General features: G+C 39.6%; 1 protein-coding gene and 1 long non-coding RNA gene across 12 annotated transcripts in view; one reads left to right on the top strand and one right to left on the bottom strand.

Annotated features, from left to right (window-relative positions):
• Positions 1-21,256, bottom strand: part of KIAA1217 — a 240,377-nt gene that overhangs the window by 104,092 nt on the left and 115,029 nt on the right. The window lies entirely within an intron of this gene.
• On the top strand, positions 7,963-21,182 carry LOC310893994. Its single transcript, XR_014579466.1, has 2 exons — positions 7,963-10,929; positions 11,086-21,182. It is a non-coding gene; the product is annotated as an uncharacterized lncRNA (long non-coding RNA).

The following is a 21,256-nucleotide window of genomic DNA, read 5'->3' as shown; positions in this document are numbered from 1 at the left end:
TTAGGGACGCACCGTTGTTGGAGAGAAAACGGGTACTGTCCACATGTTCTTACACACCTACATAAAGTTTGTTTTGCCTCTATGCAGTGAATGCATTTGGATACTCCCTCTAACACACACATACAGGCACACAAAGGCAACGGGCTAAGCCTCCTGTAAAAGATTTTCACTTGTGAAAAGAGAAATATCTTTGGTCTGGGAGAACTGGGGTGGGGACGTGATTCAGCAGCTGAATGCAACATAAAACCGTCTTTCATGACAAGCTCCCTTTTCACCATGCATTATTTCACAATTATGAGATGGAAAATCCTATGGCATGTTCCTTTTGGACTCCTTCAGCTGGAAACGGTACCATGCTGAGACAGTGGCCCTGCTCTCGAGGGCTGAAGAGTGCAGGAGGGCAACTGCCCCTCAGCACCATGAATATGCTGTGGGTGTTATTTACGCTATTCCTGACACCTGACCAAGTGCTAGTGGGTGTCTCTGGCTGTAAGTTACGTATTCCAAACACGAAATGTAAAAGAAAGCACAGGAGAAGATAACTCAGCCTGTGGCACCGGGGGTCACAGGAAGGTGCTGCACCAAATCCTGGTGGCATTCAGTCTCAGCAAGGTGGCATCCCGGCAAGGCGGCTAACGAGAGGTGCCACACCGAGTGGTGGTTTTACTCCTTTCTGTGAATTTATCTGAAGGCAAAACTCTGCTTGTAGCAGGATCTTTATCACCACTCCCTGTATTCACTGATGCTGATCACCGTTTCTTTCACCTGGCAGATAAAAACCACATCTAATTATGTGTCAGGATCTATCAGCCGTATTTTTAGGCTGGAATGATATCCAAATCATCCGAAAAATCTGCACGTTTTCCCAGGAGCCTTGCTAGCTCCCGTTGGTGGCCAGCTGCGTGCTCCCTGCTGTGGCGAGCCGCCAAAACCCATTTCTTTTAATCCCGAGGCCGGTGAATCAGCGAGCAGGGCGTCCACAGGCTGCCGACTCCTGCGCTCCCCGCTCAGCACCGTGGCTCACGCTTCGGAAAGGTGATCCTCCAAGTTAGCAGGGGAATTTTTCATGCAACCCTGGTATAAAGGACTAACACGGAGCAACATTTTCAATTTTTGGTTCCTAACTGTAAGCACCCAGATGCATTGAAGCCTGTTTTTCTGGAAAGCAGTGTGTTTGCAGTAAAGATATTCATTAGGCGCAATAAAAGCTGTAGGTGCTCAGCACTTACACTGCCAGACCTCTTATTCAGATGTTTAATTGGAGGAACTTGCATTTGAAAATGTTGCCCTCAGGAACTCAGCAGCCCGTCTAAGAGCAGCTTAATTGGTCCAGACAAGTCCAGACTGAAATATGCAACATGCTGTGGCATCTCTTTTGAATACACGAAATATAAAACACAAAACAAAAAAAACCCAAGTCATCCTTGCTGAAGCACAGAAATATTTCTCAGTATGTTTCTACCCGAATCCCGGGACTTTTTCTTTTTACAAATGCCAGTCTGAGGTTTTAGGGTGGAAATTAAAGTAAAATGACAGACAGAACAAATAGTCACCCACTGGTAATAAGCAAAAATCACACTGAATGAAAGAAATCTTTCATTTTAAAATAAAGTCATATGTCTCTCTGCTTTATTCTAATGTGATATGAAGTATTTATTTGTATGTGATAGCTAGATGTAAAAAGTGACTGATCACCTCACCATTTTTCTCTGCAGAGCCTTCCATGGCCCCATCAATTTTGCTTACAGCAAAATCTGTTCTTTCCCAGTCTCTCTCATATTCTTGCACCATCGCCTCAGTTTATTATTACTTTGTTTAAGTAAGTTATCTGTAAATTTCAGCCTGGACACCAACATTTGTCTTAATTAAAATCTTATGGCAGCTTCAGTTGGAAGCTGTTTCTCTTTTCCCTCCTAAAAACCCTACTGTGAAGCATTCATGGGACAGAATGACCCCTTGTTCCATCCAGGAGGTGGCTGCATTTCATCAGCAGTGGGTGAGGTAACTCCTACCTACACAACCCCCAGAACTGTCATGAGAACGCTCAAGATGAAAAGGGATGATTTAAACAAAAACTGTCATTATGCTGATTAAAGGGGAAAGATCCTTACGTGCTTAAAACCACATGCAAAAAGGAGAGAAAGAAAAAAAAAAAAAAAGAATAAATACCAGATGCCTAGATGTACCTAGGGGATGGTGTGTTCTGATTCAACAAAATGATTATCTACCCATCCCTTTTCTCCCACACATGTGCCTAGGGAAAACAGGAGGAGGGTCTGTTTTCGTGGTGTCTGTTTCCCAAAGCAAAGGAACACGGTGCAGGCTCCAGCTCAAAGCTGTCCTGGAAAAACCTGTTTTTTCTGTGTTCGTAAAAGTGAAAAAGGAGTTCTTCATTAACATGCTATTTTAGAAATAACGAAAAAAAAAAAAAAGACCTCACCGCTGGGGCTGGTGAGTAGGAGGGACGGGTCTGCTTGTCCCGAGGAGGGGAAGGAGGGATGCTGTGCAAGAGCTGAGCTTCTCATCCTTCTTGCTGACTTGTCACCATGCCCTTGTGCTCCTTCTTCCCTCCCTCCAGGCCACCTCCTCAGCACACGAGGGAGAAGCCTCACTGCTCCTCACACCTCTGCCTCTCCCACTCTTCCCTGTGGTCAGCATTTTTGTTGGTTCATTTCCATTTTCTAAGTCAAAACAAACCCAGTGGGGAAGTGACAAATCAGGTGCAAATAAGTTGCTGCACACAGTGCATGCTCGGAGGCCTCCTTCCTTATTTGCAACACGTGTTACCCTGGCACTTGTGCGGTTGTTCTTTTGACTGCAGAAAAAAAACACGCAGTAGCACATACGTGTCTAAAAGGTGTGTGCATATTCACTACACCAATGGAAAAAAAACATTACTGCAGCAGACATCCACGTGACAAGTCATACAGGAATGGAAGAGGAGCTCAATAGACCAAGAGATGAGATACAGGCAACTTGAGAGGTGCACAGGCTATCTGAACAACAACTCTGAAGAGTTGGGGCCTCATGTCAGCCCCCCTTACATTGAGATGCAAGGTGCAGCAAAAGGGAAACACTTCCAAATCTGCATGACAGCAGGGGATGATGTCAGGAAAGGAAAGCGCTGCCCCAAGATGCAGAGGCACATGTGAAACATTAACATCTTCTCAATGGAGGGTCTTTTAAATGTTAATTTATATTTTAGCTGGGCCCACTATACTGCTCTCCGGCCATTATCCCATTTGGATCTGCAGCAAGTGTATTCCTTCAACTTAAATTCCCACAAAAAGATCAATTTGCAAGTTGGAAACCAAGCTTTTTTGCACATCAAATACGGAAATATTTGCCCCTGCATCCACAGATCTGTCCTTAACTTTGCAGAAAGACTTTTATCCCTCAACTCTGTTCCAAATGTGTAATAAATACATAAATGAAGTTAGAATTGGGACAGCTGGTAGCGATCACTTATTTATATATGACCTCCCACCAAATGCTGGTGGATTTCAAAACATCTATCTAGGACAAGAGTGTGGGCTTCATGTCTATCATGCTATTAAAGGAAAAATCAGAATTAAAAAATCATCAAAGGATGCATCACACTCCCATATGCAATTAATCTATACGAATGACACCACCTTCAGAGGGAAAAAGCATGCAGATCTTTATTTATTTGAGAACACTAGTTGTGATGCAAACCACACACAGTTAAAAGGTAACAAACTCAATCCACAGCAGAGTGCAGAAAAAAGAAAGTACAGTACTAACTCTCTGAGAGGATTCAATTTTCATCAAGTACCTTTGAATGTCAAGTTCTGAATGAAGGGAGACCAACATGCACTGCAAAACCTGTGGATCAAAGAGAGAAAAGAAGGGGAGGGGGAGAGATAATTGTTAACAGGAAAGGAAAAAGGAGAACAATAGAATTAAAAGAGAATAACCTCTACATATTGAAGGTATGCTGAGAGAGAAGAGAAGAGAAGAGAAGAGAAGAGAAGAGAAGAGAAGAGAAGAGAAGAGAAGAGAAGAGAAGAGAAGAGAAGAGAAGAGAAGAGAAGAGAAGAGAGCACTGAAAAATAGTAAAGGAAAGGCATATGTGCTAGGGAACAACATGTTCTATCAATAGTTAATATGCAATATTCTCAGAAACTTTGCTGGACTCAGTTCAGAAATGCTACCTATGGTGGTATGTCAAAGAAATGGGAAATGTTCCTCTGGTAAAAGAGAATGGGAGAGAGTTTAGCCACACAGATTCAAATGTATATCTAGCAACCATATCTGACAAGAAGTGGCAAAATATGCATTCTTCCAAAGCAATGATACAACTCTTGGCTGGAGTTAGCAACAGTCATTGCAACACTGTGTTGGTTTCTCACTTACTACAAAGACATGGAATCCTTTAATCAGAACTTAGAAATATTACATTATTCTTGATGAAACCAATTTTCAAAAGAGTAAAAGATAAACTGTGGTATGATTAAAAAGTATTCTCCAGTCATGTCTTTTTACTATTCCACATCTGATCTTAAAGAATATACACTGTGAAAATGTGCTAAAATGGGTTTAAAGGCCAAAAAAAACAAACAAATATCTTTTCCCCAGCACATGAATGAGATGCGAGTTGGAGGAAAAATTGCCCACTGATGTTTGAGTCCTTATAGGCAGACGTCTTATATTCTCCTTAGTCTACATTTGCCCCATGGGCTGGAGGTGGGGGTAGAAGAGATTTTGCACAGTGCCCTAAACAACCTTATCTGAGCACTGGATTCCTCTCCCAGCGAGCGCCAGGCTCCCACGACAACTGCTCCTGCCCCGATCAGAACGTGCAACTATTCGCACCGGGCAAAGGAGCACAACTGCTTTGATAACAAGGACGTTATTGTTAAGGAATCTTACTTAGCAAGTAATTATAATGCCAACATCATAATTAAGAGACTAATTCAAAGAATCTTTTGAATTTTACAAACCTAGGGAATACGGGCATAGGAGAGTTGATTCTTGGGATGAGATAAGCAACATACAAGTATACTCAGATTTTTCATGACTTTGTCTATTGGATATTTTGGAAGGGCAGTACTGTTTTATTTAAAGTGAACAATAGATCATTTTTTTCCCCATGAGAAATGTATCATTTAGAATTGTTCAAGTAAAATGTGATTTTTACAAATAAGCCATTTATGCAAACAGTACAAATTAAATGTAGCCTTCCGGCAACAACTGGATGGATTCCAATTCCAAACCACACAGACAAAACAGTCTGTTGCTAATGTTTGAGTAATACTGAAACTGTATTACATTTTTTTCTTTCTTTTATAATGTCACCACCCCAGAAACCTAAAAAGTTCTGTCTGACCTTTAATTAAACTACTCCGATTTAAAAAAAAAAAAAAAAAAAAAAAAAAAAGCTATGGATTTTCTAAGGACAAAATCCCATCTCAATGCCAAACACGTGAGACATCCAAATGACAAAAATTCTGGTGCATGTCTGCTGGAGATTTGGTCTGCATCACATCTCAAGACCACACTTTGGAAGGGACATTACTCTGCCGAATGGCAGAATCAAAAGTGTTCATCTGTTGCCTTTCCTAAAGCTATTGCGTAAAACCAATTTGAGCTACTCAATTTCCTTAAACCCTTTCACCCTAGTGGGGAATTACAATTGCATCCTCTTTCTCTGGACTTTCCTACTCCCAAAGGAAGTGTAACATCCATTCCAACCTAAGGGAGGGTAAGGAAATGAGGATGCTTGACAAAGTCAGCAACCCCCCCCTGCCCCTAATTCAGGGAAAATGCTGCTCTCCCCCTCCTTTATCATAACAATGTGTTTATTTTAATTCTAAAGCAAATAGTTGGATGAGGATTCATAGTTAGAATATATAAAACTGGTCCACCTAGATCCAGAAGTCCCTCCCTCCTCTTACCAGAGTTGTTCTGAGATGTGCTCTGTGTGATGCAGGATTGAGTCAGCAATCTCTGAATAAATAGAGACTGGCAGAAAAAAAAAAAAAATGAACCACACACAAACACAGAGTGACAACAGTAGTGCAGCAGAAGGATCCACTGACTCCTGCACAAGGTGGCACCAGGAGGCAGAAGAGGCCTCCATAGTGTTATACAGCAAACTTTGGATCACCCTAAGGAGATCTAGACATGCCCATATTGGAGAAATTTAATCAAGACCATTACTGCAGCCCACGTAAAGACCTTATTATGAATGAAATTTGAAGACAGTTGGGTCTGACTCCAAACCTGAAGCATGGCTTCACTTGGAACTTTCCAAAATATTTCTTAACTTTCTATATTCCTTTCCAAACTCAACACCACACTGATGCCTTCATCAGCAGTCTGATGACCTCAAGGGTATTTAAAGAGGGAAAACAGTAATGATCTATTTCTTCATTTCCTCCTAGATTGTAGATGAGCTTTTCTTTTCTTTCTTTTTTTTTTTTTTTTTCCAACTGCAGGCATGCATGTAGATATATATAGTGCCCAACGATGGGAAATGAATTCAAAGACTGCTTTGCGACTTGCAAATGCAGCAAGGGTACGGGCACCTGTGACAATCCCCCAACTCCTGCTTCCCTTGCTGACTCCACCATTGTACCACAGATAGGAGGCATCACAGCGAATAACCCATGTGAGGGGAAAAATAGGAAGTTGAAGCAAATCCCGCATAAGATTAGAAAACTTTGGATGGGACTCACTAAGAATTAAAGAGCTGTAGAGAACTGAGCACTCAACTGACGTGCTCTGAGCAACCTCTGCTGGCCAGCAGATAAGATCCTGCACCTCCTACTAAATGGAGTTGTGCAGAACCTGTGGCTTCACACCTGTACATGAGATCCTCAGCTGGTTTGAATGAGCAGCACTTGACCAGCTTCACAAGCATGAGGGTGACCTACATGAGGTGGGCCTGGCCCAGCGAGGGGAAGAATGACAGGGGTTTTTGCTGTCTGACACCAAAGGGAGGCTCCTACTGAAACTGGTATTAAGTCTTCATGAGCTGTAAATAAAATAGCCAGAATAGAAGTGGTACCAACTCTTGTCAAGGTTGGGTTAACAGAGAAAGAAACAGATTAACAGAGGCAGGTAGAGACATAAAGGCAATATGGAGAAAATCAAGAAAAGAACTTAAGTAATTTCTTCTGGGGAAAAGTGGAAAATGTTAGAGGCCAAAGAGGAGAGTGGAAAATGGGGCTGGGACACTGCACACAGCTAACGAATGGTTGCACAGCCCCATAAACTGCAGGCACGAGCAGGACGGGATGTTACATGGAGAAAAATGGATTTCAGGAGCCAATCTCTACTGTAATGAGAAAGGTACCAGGGAGAAAAGAAACAGCTGCCAAACATGTTGCTTTTGAACTTTAAACCTAAATGGAGTGAGCAGTGGCCCTGGGAAAAGGTGTAGAAAGCTAAGAGTCATAGGAGGAAAGCAAAGATGCCAGGAATGCAGGGAATGTCATCAAACGGAGTCCTGAGAAATGTCTGGTGAACACTGCTTGCAAGACAGTATCCAAAGGGTTAGCATGCAGTAACTTAGGGAGGACAAGGATTAATATCTCGAGGCTGACTGACTGTGTTAGTCATTATTCCGGGCCCTTCAAAACAAGGGTGAACGAACTGTAAGGCTGCCTTGTGGGATCTGCTTGCTAAGCAGATCAAAGGAAAGTATTCACCACTTTAAGCAGGATCAGGCCTGTTGAACACTGAAATGTTAAGTCTCCAAAGGAAAAAGCAGATGCTTGAGACACTTGTGTTGATGATTTAGTAGGAGACATCTGTCCCCCTGAGTCAGCCTGAAATAATGTCACAGAATGGTGTTGGGAGCGCAATGTGCTCCCACAGCAGGAACGCAGCCCTGCCATTCTTGCTGGCAGTGCTGATACAATTCAAAGTGCCTTTTCACTGAGGTACTGGCAGTGCCGCAAAAGTGGAGAAATGCTAGGCTTTCCCCCTTCTTCCCCCCCCCCCGTAATAGCCATTTGATTTATGCTCCTGACGGACTTCAAAAAGGACGTCTTTATAAAGGCAGAATACATTAAACACATTGCATTTATCACGGGTCGCCCAGGAAGATGACACAGCTGCTGAGAGACTGGAAGTGGCTAAAATTAGAGAAATGCACAGGTTTGGTATGAAGCAAAGTCGGGTGAGCCAGGCCATTACGATGCCAATTAGCGTTCCCTAGGTTTACAAGCTCTTGGTGAGATCCTGCAGAGACATGCAATCAGCCGACGCTGGAGGGAAATGATAACGAAAACACAAAGGGCTAGATATGAGTACGTAGATGATGATACATGATGAAACAAGATGCTGACTCATAAGTCCTCTTAAACTACTTGAAACTGAGGGAAGGAAATGAGGATCAACTACCTATTTCCTGCACACAATGGTTTTGTAGGAGGGGTGCAAGATACTGATGTTTTTCAACAACGGGAGAAGTCAGGATGGTAGCTCAGTTGGGCTCAGACCACAGAGGCTCTTCTAACAGAAATTTTAAGTGCACAAATACCTGCCAAAGAATGGAAAGGGTGAGTCTCATCACATCAAAATACAAAGTAAACGTACAGGATTAACTCCAAGCAACCTGCAAGAAGGCAGTTAGACAACTGCTGAGAAAATGGAGATGGCCAAAGACAAGGGGTCCAAAAGGAAGCACAGAAACAAAAAGACCAGTCAAATGTAAACAAGGAATGTAGTCAGAGAGACGAGAACAAAGGAAGAGGGCTGCACAAAACATTAGGACTTCTTATGTTTCAGGATTTACCTTTTCTATCACACTCCACGGCTACAGCATCCCTCAAACTGTGCATGTTCTTTGCCTCCCACTCACTGAACATCACAGCTGAAAATGACACGTGTTAACTTGGCAAACTGTATTTTTGAAAATTTCCAAACAACAAAAAAGTGAAAAAGAATCTCCTCTCCATTGTTGTTTCTTTTTCTCACTTTTGTCAAAAAAAAATCCTAAAAACTCGTGTTTCATTTAATTTTCAGTGATGACTAAAGCAAAAAATAGATTTTATATAAATTTATGTAATATTTAATGAACCTTAAAATAAAACAACTAGAACAAGACAACTTTTAAAACATATCAAGGGAATTCAGGTCATATTCCAAACCATAATTTGAAGGGATATAAAATTGTTATACCTGTGAAATGGTTTGGTAATCAAGGGGTTCTGAAGTTTTCTGGGGTCATTTATTCTTCTCTCTTTTGCTGTTACTCCACTCATGTGGAAATGTTATATCAAAACACCATGTTGTATCTATACTCCAGGTTACAAGGCTAGTATGAAGGAAAAAAATCACTTCACTTGTTCATCTTAACATGACTTACAGCTTTTTTTTTTTCTTTTTTTTTTTAAAGCAAGATCCCATGGGGTATGGTACATTTCAGCCTTGGTTCCATCATGTATTTATGCACATAATTAAGAATATGAGAAGTCCAAGAGAATATTTAAACAAAGTTAGGCATGAACTTATTATTTCTTTGATCTTGGACCAGAATACTCTTTAACACTGTGTCCTAACACCTTAAGTAATGAGTGCTCATCAGCCCCTTCCCTTGACACATCATAGATAAAAGTAGTCAAGGAAATAAATGAAAGAAGTAATTCTTGTATTTATGATGTGTCTGCCCTCTTGTACAGTTATCCGAACATCATTGTGCAAAGTAACAGGAAGAATCAGACTGGTGCAAGGTGAAAAAAAAAGATGATTGGATCTAGTTTCTTTAAGGTAATCTGAACCTGATTTGAACCTCTGCACCTGAACCTGCATCATTACTTAACGATGCAAAATTCATATGTGAAATGCCTACATTGTACAGAAAAAAAAAAAAAAGTAGCTGAAAATCTCAAAGTTGGCTGCTTAGTGAGGGATATGAGTCTACAGGGAGGTACCTCCATAAAGAAAACACTTTGCCGCCTACTAATTCTGGTAAGATTTGAGGGGAATTGAGCAACTTTGACTTAAGGGTTCAATTAGGGGTTTTCAACCACATACATGTCATACCTGAAGAATCTAACAGTTTAAACATTACTTCACAAAGTTAAATGGCAAGAATATTCTCTACTATCTTTCTGTAACTGTCTCACAGTCAGAACTGGAGACAATTAGACGAACACCCTATCTTTGTTTCCAATAGTCTGTCTCTCTTATTATTCATTCCCTTCCTCCTATCATTATCATCTCTCCTTGGAATCACATTACATTGCTGAAGATAAACAACGAAAAACTATTATGAATCTTTATAAAAGAATAACGAATCAGTGATGACCTAAGAAGAAAAAGATTTTCATGAGCTGTCTCCAGTATTTTGAAAAGAAAGAATGATAGAGTTGGCTAGATAGGCTAATAAAATAGCCATCACTGAAAAGCACTGTATGGTGAATGCAATGACAACTGATGGTCTACTGAGAAAACCATCCTCTGAAACGCTGAAAAACACATGGTGGTGTCATCTTCCATTGCTCTGATTTGATTGTAATGTTTCTTTTATAAAAGTTTCTTTTTTTTTCTTTTTGACTTCATTTTGGCCTTCACTATTGACTAAATGTCCGTGATTTTCTAAGTTGTGATCAATTCATCCAATTAAACCTTATAAAAGCTATTCAAAGTGATCAAAAAAAAAAAGATCAAAATTTGGATTATTTCTTATTCAAAATGACAAGGTTAAAAAAGTTGCTTTTTCCTCCCCCCCACCCCGCCAAAAAAAAAAAGGATAATTAAATGGCAATATTTAGAAGAAAGCATAATGAAAAATGTGGCTGTACGCAAATTTTGTTCTACCTTTCTGCTGGACTCCCCTATAAGACTTAATAACACCAGGTTTTCTAAGAGCTTCATCCCCACAACTCCAAATGATGAAAACTGCAGGTCTCTGCCAGAAACTGCCATTTTAACTACCAACCTAGAAAACTTTAGGCAAGAGTCAGATATAGGACCTACCCGTGTCATGGTGCTACAGAACTGCACCCAGTAGCCTGCATTGGTGCTCAGCTCTTAGGGAAAGCCATAAACTACGTCATTTATGTACTTCAGTGGACCTAAGTTCTTTTAAGAAAACAGATTGTAGTGGAGAAACAATTTAGAGAACACTAAAGGGTAATCTAGGTAAGATGAATCAATACAGAACTGTAGTGACAGCCCTATTCTTCGTCAGATGTTCTTTTACCAATTATTTTTTTCATATATTAAAACATTCTTTGAAAACTTCCACTAATCAAGATTCCCGTGACCACAGGGTGGATCTTTTTTCTTATGCACTGTAAGCTATGCACAGCAGTAATCTTGCAAAGATGCTCTAATCCTCTCCCACCCAAAAAATTCAAAATCCTTTCCTGCTTAAGCAGGTCTGGAAAGATGTCCAGTCACAGCTTTCTATGGTCCAAGAGTTACCAAGCCCTGGCTCCCATTTCAGTCCTTAAAAAAACAAACAAAAAAACACTTTTCCTGCCCTTGGCATACCATCTAAGAGTTCACAATACCTCTCTACCTTACAAGACTTCAGTAATAATTAACTCATGAACAGTTTCCAGCACACTGCCAATAAAACTGTTACAGAAAACTATTATATTTATAAACCACATTAAGTTTGCTCTTAACATCTTCTAAGGGTCACAGAGTCTCAGCGCAGTATTGAGGTTTTGTTAGGCAGTCTTCTAGTTTTTTATTAGAACACCAGAAATTTTGAACAACAACATCAGACATAAAAAGCCTACCCTATCTTATTATTAACTGAATTTATTATCTTCCATCCTTCCTTAAACACACAGCTGTCATCTACACAATTATAAGAGATATGAGCTCAAAAATGCCTTTGTGCAACATAACCAGCTAACACCTGAATAGCACATAGAGTAATTAGAGTGGAATCCAGCTGAATAAGTCAGTCTTATCATCTCATAACATCAGTTATTTCATATTAGTGAGATAAATATTAAGAACATATAATGCTATATACAAACAGTGAGCCTCTGCAAGGTACTGAGTACATCTTAGTTTTCATACAATCAGATATCACTGCTATGATATAAGTGGCTAATTAATGCCAGCCAACATTAGCTTATGGAAAATTATCTTCACATCGCTATTGCAAAACAACACTGTTATGTTTTTTATTGATAAGGAAGCTTAAACATTAATTTCAGTTTCGGGTTTACATATACATAGAGCGAGAGAGATTCAAGTATTATATATTGTTCAAATGTCCTTATTGCAACATGTTTTATCATATATCGCAAAACCTACTTCTTAAAGTTATCTACTCACATTTAAAGGATATGATGAAAAATCAATAAAAAACAAACCATAACATCGGCTCATTCGTCTGAAATGTCATTTCAAACTTATCCCATTTGGAAACAATACACGGATGCTACTGGCTTTACAAGACTTACAGAACAGGGAATAGAGCTTGATTTGGATTTCAAGAGTTGATGTCATTATTGTTCACAAGCCAACAAAGGGCTTTAAAACCGAAAAGAATCTACAGCATATAAAATGGTTTCCAACTTGTAAGGGATCCAGGCCCTGCGCCAGTGGATAATAATTTGCAATACAGTTTAGGGTTTTTCAGAGGAGAAAATGGGGGAGGAGATAGACAGCACAGTCATGTAGAAAGGAATGTGCAATTCTTACTCTCCTGAGCTACAAAGAGAGATGTCTTTCTAAAATCTTGTTTTCCTTGTATTGTTCATGTCTTCTCTTCAAATGCTTAAACCTTTCCCATGTTGGAATCTTTACTTTCTTTTTTTTTAACATCTTTGTTCATTGAAAAGCTTTCTTTATAGTTATAGTATTAACACCATTCATAAATGACAAATTATCAGAAATAAAGAGAAAGCAAGCCTAATAGATAGACAATAGGTACACCTTATGGATATCTGAGGGAGATGCAGTAAAAAGAGTATGTACATTTGAATTTCTATGGCATTTTCTCATTGGTGATTTCCTTATCTTTCAGCATATACCTTAAAACTTCTGAAAATATATCAAATCAAAAGTAAAAACTTTGAAATGAAGTAACCTTTAGTAGACAAAACCCGATGAGCAGTACATGGTTTCTTCTACTCTTGCATGAACATTGTGACCTCATACTTCTCAGTGCCTTCACTTTCCTCTAAATTCAGCAAAAGACAATGTTATCTGTTCAAGCAAAAAGGATATACACAAATATTTGAAAAAGCTGCATCTCAGTCCTTTCTAGCTACATGGCACAGTCTTCACTACCCAATAAATACCGCAGCCAGAACATAATGCAGGTTTCTATTTGGGCACTATCCACTGGCCTGATTACTGAAACTATATGAGCATATGTGTCCCAGGATTTAGAGGTACACACACAAAATGAATCCTACCTCCACAGAAGCTCATTGAATTTATTTTTGTATTTATTTTTATTATTTATTTTTATTATTTATTTATTTAGCTACAGGCTTTACAGGAGGGCCAGGATTTTATATCTACACAGTTACCCTCTTTGAGGGTCTCTAAGCCTTAGAAAGGGATCTGAAATATTCAAAATGAAGGAAGAATAGTTTTTAATATGTTGCTCTTTCAGGAAGTTTTTGAGACTAACTCACTTTCCAACAGATGCTTCTGTAGGAAACAACTTACAAAGAGAAATATACTGGCAGTGGTAGTAGTCCTTTTTATGTGTTTGAGCATGGGTGAGGGTGCCTAACTTTGTAAAAGGATGTGTTGATAGCCTCTTCAGCTATTCTTTGGTAAGTTTTGCCTGCTGAAACTAGAAAATGATTCCTGTTTTGGCCATACAGCCATGGTTATCTTTTTTGTTTGTTTATTTGGTCTTTGTTCCTCCTAATTCACTTGCCCATTTTTGTTGGATAGAAAAATATCTGTATTATCCAAACAGTAGTGAAACACATAGTCTCTATTTCCAAACATCAAGACCTCCTGTTCTCAGGATTAAGCATTTTAGAGTGCATTGTAGAGGTGCATTTTTTCACCTTCAGTGTCCTCAAATCATTATCTTCTTTCTTGCAGCTTGCATCAATTCTAATTGAGCTAGATGATGACTCTGAGATATACTCTGCCATGCTATACTACTCTACGTGCCATTCACAACATAAACTGATGACACAGCTGTAGTTGGGACATAATCTCCAGTCAGCTATGAAGGAAATACAGCTCTTACTACCATCCACACAGAAAGGAGATGCAAAGATGTTTCATCTTGCAGGTAATAGGTGTATGACAAGTATTGCATACTATAGGAACTTTCAGCAGATTCCTGCAGAAGAGAGTCAGATGAACCTTTTTTTTCTTTTTTAAATCCTGAAAGTTCTGGGCAAAAGTAATTTGAAAAGAGAGAGTTTGATCTGAGCAGCACCAGGGGCAATACTTAAGTCATTATGAGGACATAAAAATATTCCAGACTTCTACTCACATTGACTGTGTTACCCTAATATCCTTTTAACCTTCTTAAACAAGTTTCCATCATCAGTCATTTTCTCTACTTATTGAAATTCTCATAAACATCATTATTTATCCATTTCTAGAAATAATTATAAAAAATAAATAAGAAAACTCAGTCTGACAATGAAGGTGGATTAAGGAGAATTCTGTGAAAGCAGATGTTAAGGGGAGTTCACTGAAGATTAGGTAATGTAAGAAAGCCAAGTGGAAAAAAAAACCCTATTGGATGATCATATCAGCTCTGACATGCATTGACTGAGCTTTCAGTTCTATTTATCTCAGGAACTTAGTAAATAGTTACTAATTTTGATAGTATCCCATAAGGCAATGGCGTAAGATGTACAACATTGCTGAGAGAAAATTGTTTCATTTTTCTGAAAAAAAAACCCAGTGAATTCTAAAAAGAACTAATCATTTGATTATTTCAGAAGCTGTTAATAAATAAACTCATATATCTGACAGAGCTCTAACAGGAGAAGAAGGCAAGGCGTAGCAAAAGTACCCAGCAGCAGCAATACCTAATCATCTCTTCTAAGTCACTGATGTAATTCAAGACATTGATTATTCCACAGATCCCTTTGGGATGTGGACTGAGGGACAGTTTGTTGTTGTTATAATGTTTTAGATTCCTTCCTAATATCTAGTATCTTTTCTATAAATTGCATTTAAATTTGCTTGTTTGAAAATGTATAATCTTTTAGGATTTTCTAATAGAGTAATTTTAGGTTTAGCAATGGTAATAATTGTTAGGATGGCATTTGCTGAATTTCAGAACCCAACGGTGGGAAATATAAGCATGTGTCCACTTGTTTGAAAGAGCCAGAGCTAAGTCAGTATTAGATTATATGATTTATATGAATGCCTTGAATGACTGGTTTAAAACCAAAAATCATCTCTTCACAAAAAAAAAAAAAGAAAAAAAAAGAAAAAAAAAAAAAGATAGGCCCTTCTTTAAAAAAGGTTTAACCAAAAGGGCAGATAGAGCTCCCCAGCAGTACTGCTTACATTGAAGAATACAAAAATAACTTCTGTGTAGAAGGAACACTGGAATGGTTCTATCAAGAGGAATGAAAGAAAGACAGAAAGCTAAATAATGTGGGAAAAAAAAAGTAAGTGAAGAACATCCAGAAAAGTATGTTGCTAAATTGGTTATATATTTCTTCTTTTTTCTTGCCTGAAAAGCAAACAAAAATGAAAAAAAAAATGTTTATGTGGCCTAAGAGCACAAAAAACACAGATGTCCTTAAAAGCATTTTGTAGACAATGCTAATTTGGAAAGACACTCTCACATCATGAGCCCTTTCAATCTAGTTAGTAGAGCCTGCATGTCTTGTTTACAAGAAATACATAGTGGAAACTTGGAACAAAAACTATTCTGAAAGTGGGTAACTCTTCCCTTATGCCTTAATAAATATTAGACAAATAACGATAACTTATGGTCTAGAAAGAATCCTTATTAGCTAGCATTTAAAATGAGGGCTAACAAAACAGTACTTACCCTTTGAAAGCTTTCCTCTGGAGTTACTCTGATAGATATCAGATTATTAAAGTCTGCAACACCAGCTACGGTATTTATTCTGCTAGGACTAAGAAAGGTGTGTTACCAACGTGGTCCAAGTAACAGGTAAATCAGTTTGCAAACAGTATACAAATGTATACCCCAAGCAAACACACACACAGAAAACCCCTACCGAACATTAACCTCCGCAAGGTGAACCAACCGCTTTTCAGACGAGCCCTCAAACTCCGGACCACACATTAGAAGACGGGATACGCCTGACTTCAGCTGCAGGGATGACAAAAGCAAGTAGCTGTCAACCACTTTGAACATCCTCAGCTGCTTGAAGCCAAAGGCCATAAAAACCATCTCGTAGCTCTGATAAGCGAAGGTGGCCACGGGGCTCTCCTAAATTGCCCCATGCTGAGCGGTGTGAAGGAGGCCACCAGCAGTCAGAGATCCCTGGAACATAGCTCCTGCCACACACCCTGCACATGGGAGTTGCCTATACAGCAGCATGTATTTAAATCCGTACGATAAGTGCACTGAAAAATCTCCAAGGAGCAGTTTTTGCTCGCTCTCAAGCCATTTGATTCATGTCAGTGCAAGAGCAAATCAACGGGAGAAACAAGGACCCCTTGCCCACCGCGCAGCAGCTCTTCCATCTGCGAGGGCATCAGATCAATCGCACTTGTGTGCAGTGCTTGCATCAAATGCTGCAACTGCTTATACAGGAAAATAATATTGGAGATATAAAGAATAGAGATAGCTTCTTTGAATTTACATGCCAGAAGTCAGTTGCATGTGAAGAGTCTCTGCTCACTTTCTACACTGCCATCCAGTCCTCCATGGGCCACAGCTAAGAACATCTTACGAGACCATACCCAGGCTTCATACACATCTTAGATATTATCTGGTATTTCCTGAGTGTTTTCAGTATTTGCTTTTCTATCTAAAAAAAGTCTTTGAAAAGTGCAATTGCAATGTATTATAGCACTTGAGAAATTCTTGTAGATATCTGCTATTTTCAAGTAAGATAAAGTGCATCTCCTCTACGGTCAAATGTTGTTCCACAGAAACTGACAGCAGCACCAAGAAAGGAAAAATACAGCCTCCAACTCGAATGTTTCTGCAGTAACTGTCTAAACTTAAAAATCTTTATTGCAAATATGGAATAGTAGGATCCAGGAAGGCAAGACTTCCTTGGAGCAGCATAATTTATAAAGATAATCTTCTTTTTCCAGAAGGAGGTCTTCCACTTCTTTATCATGGGAAACGAAATAGCAATAAAAGTTCACCGATAAAGACCTGCAGAAAATGCTATGCAAATTGCTGCAAGTACAGTCACAACCTACACCCTCAAAGTGCTGCATTCCTAATGCCTGAATCTGCTATTTCACAACGTCCTGTATTAACAGCAAAACACAATTCCAAACTGTATCTCTCCATTTTGCGTGTATTCTTTCCGGAGCAGGCTTAACTCATTAGAACTAAGAAAGTACCCAGAGGCAATTTAGATTTCCTCTGTCTATTGGAAAAGTAGAAACCTCACAAGAACCCTTTTATCAGTGTGCTATGGAGGGGGGGGGGGGAGGTAGAAGGGATAAAATCCTTCTAGAGCTCCTTACAGTTGAAAATTGGCCAATTATTTAGAATAATTTCTAAAGCAACAGACCATGCTTTATCTCTTTTCCAATTACTATTTTCTGGTTAATAAATATGACCTCTGTAGCAAGCACTACAGCTTTCTTAAGGCACTGTAGTTGCAAAGAAAGGAATTTTAGTAAACTTGCTGGCAAAAGAAACACATTTCAGCATTAAGTCTAAAATGTTTGCCAACTATGTTTGAGGCTATCATTCTGTTTCTCGATTTTCTTATGTTAACTGGAGTGCTTTAGAAAAGCACACAAAATTGCTTGCTGTGAAGTACACATTTTGCTGGAAGGAAGAAGTCAGCTATTCATATAGTTGAATTCAGTGGCAGAGAGCTGACGTAAAATCTGAAGCAGTAACGTTATATTTGTGTAAACTGCAAACAAAGGCTTGGAACTCTGCAAATAAGTAGCTTTAACAGCCTGGCTTCTAAAACAAGAGTCCTCCAAAATGCCAGCCTGGTGTTAACTATCAGTTATTAGTTTGATGCCCCCAGGGAATAAAAGAAAGAATGTGGACAACCACCAGCCTTTGAATTTTCAGTGGCCATTTTGTTTCTAACAATCAGGTCTTACACTAACGTGCTTTTATTTACTTGCTAAATACAGCAAGTAAATCCCATCATACTATTCGAGGTTGAGCTGCAACTGTTTGCCTTACCCAGGACCCAATGAGACAGGTTTAATTTGCCAATAAATATTCAGATCTTAGAGAAGAAAAAAAAAAACTGCTTACTATTTACCAACAACATAGGTGAGCTCAGAGACATATTTTGGTTCTCATATATTATCAAGCAGTCAAATTCTGCTAGCCTAACTCATTTGAGTAGTGATTAATCCCTCAGTAACTGTCTCTGAATTTACAGCATTGAAAACAAACAAACAAAAAAAGGAGGCTCGCAAGAAATGAGCCAACTCCTTTCAAGTAGGAGGAGGTGCAGCTGGTGATATCAGATGCTTAGGGGATTTCTTCTGTATATTTTGTCTTCACAGTTTTATAGCTCTATTTTCATCATTATTACTTTTCTCCTCCCTGTATTTTCTTGAATTGGTGATTCTTAGGGCTTGTATCCCCATGATACTGTGAAAACACAAAGTAAAAACATCCCATGCATCTGGCAGCTGTCTATTCCCGTATCATATGTGGATTGTGCTAAGAACCATTGGGACGAGGGGAGGGATTGCCACAGAAGGTGGCTAACCAGCATCCAGCGTGTGAAAGCGCCCCTAAGTTTCAAAACAAGCTGCTGTTTTCTTTTCTCCAAGGATTCCCATTTGCTGCTAAGTGATGCCCCCATGTTAGCTTTCGCATGGGGACTATTCCCTAAGCCGACCTTGAATGCTGTGCAACATTCAGCTACCACCCTGATGGCATCTGGTGTATGTACCACAGGAGCAGAGGGCAGGGAGATGCCCTTGAAGACTTTCTATCTAGTGCTGAATGCAGATGGGGCCGCGTACAGCAGTGACACGGGACCGAGTGCTGCGGGGCCAGCTCTATCAGGCCTGTTCGTCAGGAGGGCCTGTGATCTGTACAATTTTCATAAGATGAAGCAGACGCAGAACGGTGTTAAAAGCATTGCTGAAGCACTTCAGACCTCTAGCATGTCTGAATTATCTGAATTTAGCACATCTGTGTCCCTCAAATGGTCTGAAACCTTCCATGTTTACACAAAACCAGATACCCCTTTGGGCAAAGCGAGTGCTCCACATTTCAAAGCAAAGTCAAATACCAAGAAATTATTCATTTGGAACCACAGTGAAAGTTCAGGCATGTTACTGAGCACATTTCACTGAAGGCTCTGGTGATCTAATCAGGATGACTTAATTGCATTTGGCTTTGAAACCCAAGCACGGCGCCCAGAAAGGAGAGGGTTATTCTGCGGTACAGTAGCAGCTCCCAGCTGTAAGAGGAACGGTGTGAAAAGGATCCACGCAGCCCAAAGATAACTCCACTCAGAGTCAGTTGCCATAATAAGATCATCTGGAGCTGCAAGCACAAACAGCCTGCCTATTTTTGGAGGTTTGCTTGATCTATCGCACGTGTGGGGATCTGAGCACCTTCCGAGAGACGGAAGATGATGAGATTATGAGCATTTGCACAATTTGTTTAAAAGCTCAGGAAACTCATGAATAATAATCTGGGCTAACCTTTCAGTAATCGCTTTCTTCCTGCAGTATAAAAATGTATTATTATTATTTGAAAACCGTCATCACTGCTATCTTCCCCTCTGTGCTCTCTCTTCTCCAACACGTATCTGACAATTACATCGCAGCCGCTCTCTGAAGGAAGACCTGAAGAAAACTTCTCAGAATTCTCTTTGTAAATCTGTAACCAAAAAGAAATAAAAAACCCTCGGCCCAAACAGCCACTCGTATTGATTAAGGTGGATAGTAACACCACTTTTATTTGAGTTCAAAGGGTTCAATAGTTCTTTGTTCATAAAACTAAATCTCTAGTCTGTTACTTTCTCCTTGGAAATTTTTCATTTCCAGGTAAGATATAAAAGCAGAAAAGCTACTATCCCAAAAAGTCCTATTATAAATTTTCTAAGTTTTAAAGAGGCAAAAATTACAAATTCTTACATGCCTCTTGAAAATTAAAGTGCACAAGCCAAGATAAAGTTAAGAAGAACCCACTAGTCGGAACCCAGGTAATGGGACTAATCCAAACCAATCTGTTAGAATAAAGCACATTTAAAACAAAATCAGCTTGATTTAAAAAATACGGAAAGGGGTTCCGAACACAGGGCATCTTGTCTCCGCTTCCAGGTAACTGGCTCTTGACTAAAGCAGGGAACTCCTGCTTACCGAGCAAGTACTCTGACAAATAACCTCCTCAGGCTATTCGCTATTAGGCTTTCCTGGGTCCTCACCATTTTTTAACATTCTTTTTGAATTGGAGAAAGCAGAACTGGGCAAATTCTTTGAGGAGTAATTCTTGCAGTTCCAGCTGGGTAAGTTCCAGCTGAGTGCAGTCATCCTACCATTACTCAAGAGCCCCCTGTTTCTACAGACCCCAAAGCTATGCAGGCTTTCCCACCCCATGTCATGTCAGGAGGTTGCGACTGGCTGAACACCCTACCACAGAGCTCAGTTTTTTCTGAAGCCAGTGTTTCTCAGGTCCAAGTCCTCTGCATCTTGCATGGCCCATGCTCTTTGCTCCTGGATGTACAAGCTGACATTTGGCTGCACCAAAAATTGCGTTATCACCTTGGGTTGAGTTCATCAGTTGACCCAGATCATTTTGCACCACGAACGTTTTCATTGCTGACAGCTTCCCCATTTTGTACCTTCTGCAGACTTTCCCACTACCTGATTTCACTATTTGGCTCCAGTTGAAACAAGCAAGAAATATCACAGACTGTCATGAGCAAAACTTCCCGTAATTACTGGACAAATTGAAAATTAGCATGACCAGCCAAAAAAAACACTAAGCAGAGTAGATCACCTCTTTCCTTCTGTGCAAATTTTCTGAAATAATGGATGTTTCAGCTATTATTGAAACAGTCTTTTTAATTTCAGTGTTCAGCAAGTAAAATCATGTAAAATTAGTTATGACTATCATAAAAAAAAAAAAACACAAACAGAATGACAACAACCAACGAACCAAACAACAACAAAACACAAAGAGAAGTCCCTAACCTGGACTGCAATCTGT

The sequence above is a fragment of the Anser anser genome, assembly GCF_964211835.1.
Source record: "Anser anser genome assembly, chromosome: 2".
Taxonomy (NCBI): domain Eukaryota; kingdom Metazoa; phylum Chordata; class Aves; order Anseriformes; family Anatidae; genus Anser; species Anser anser.
Note: the sequence above shows the minus strand (reverse complement) of the source record. Positions and strands in the feature narration are given on the sequence as shown.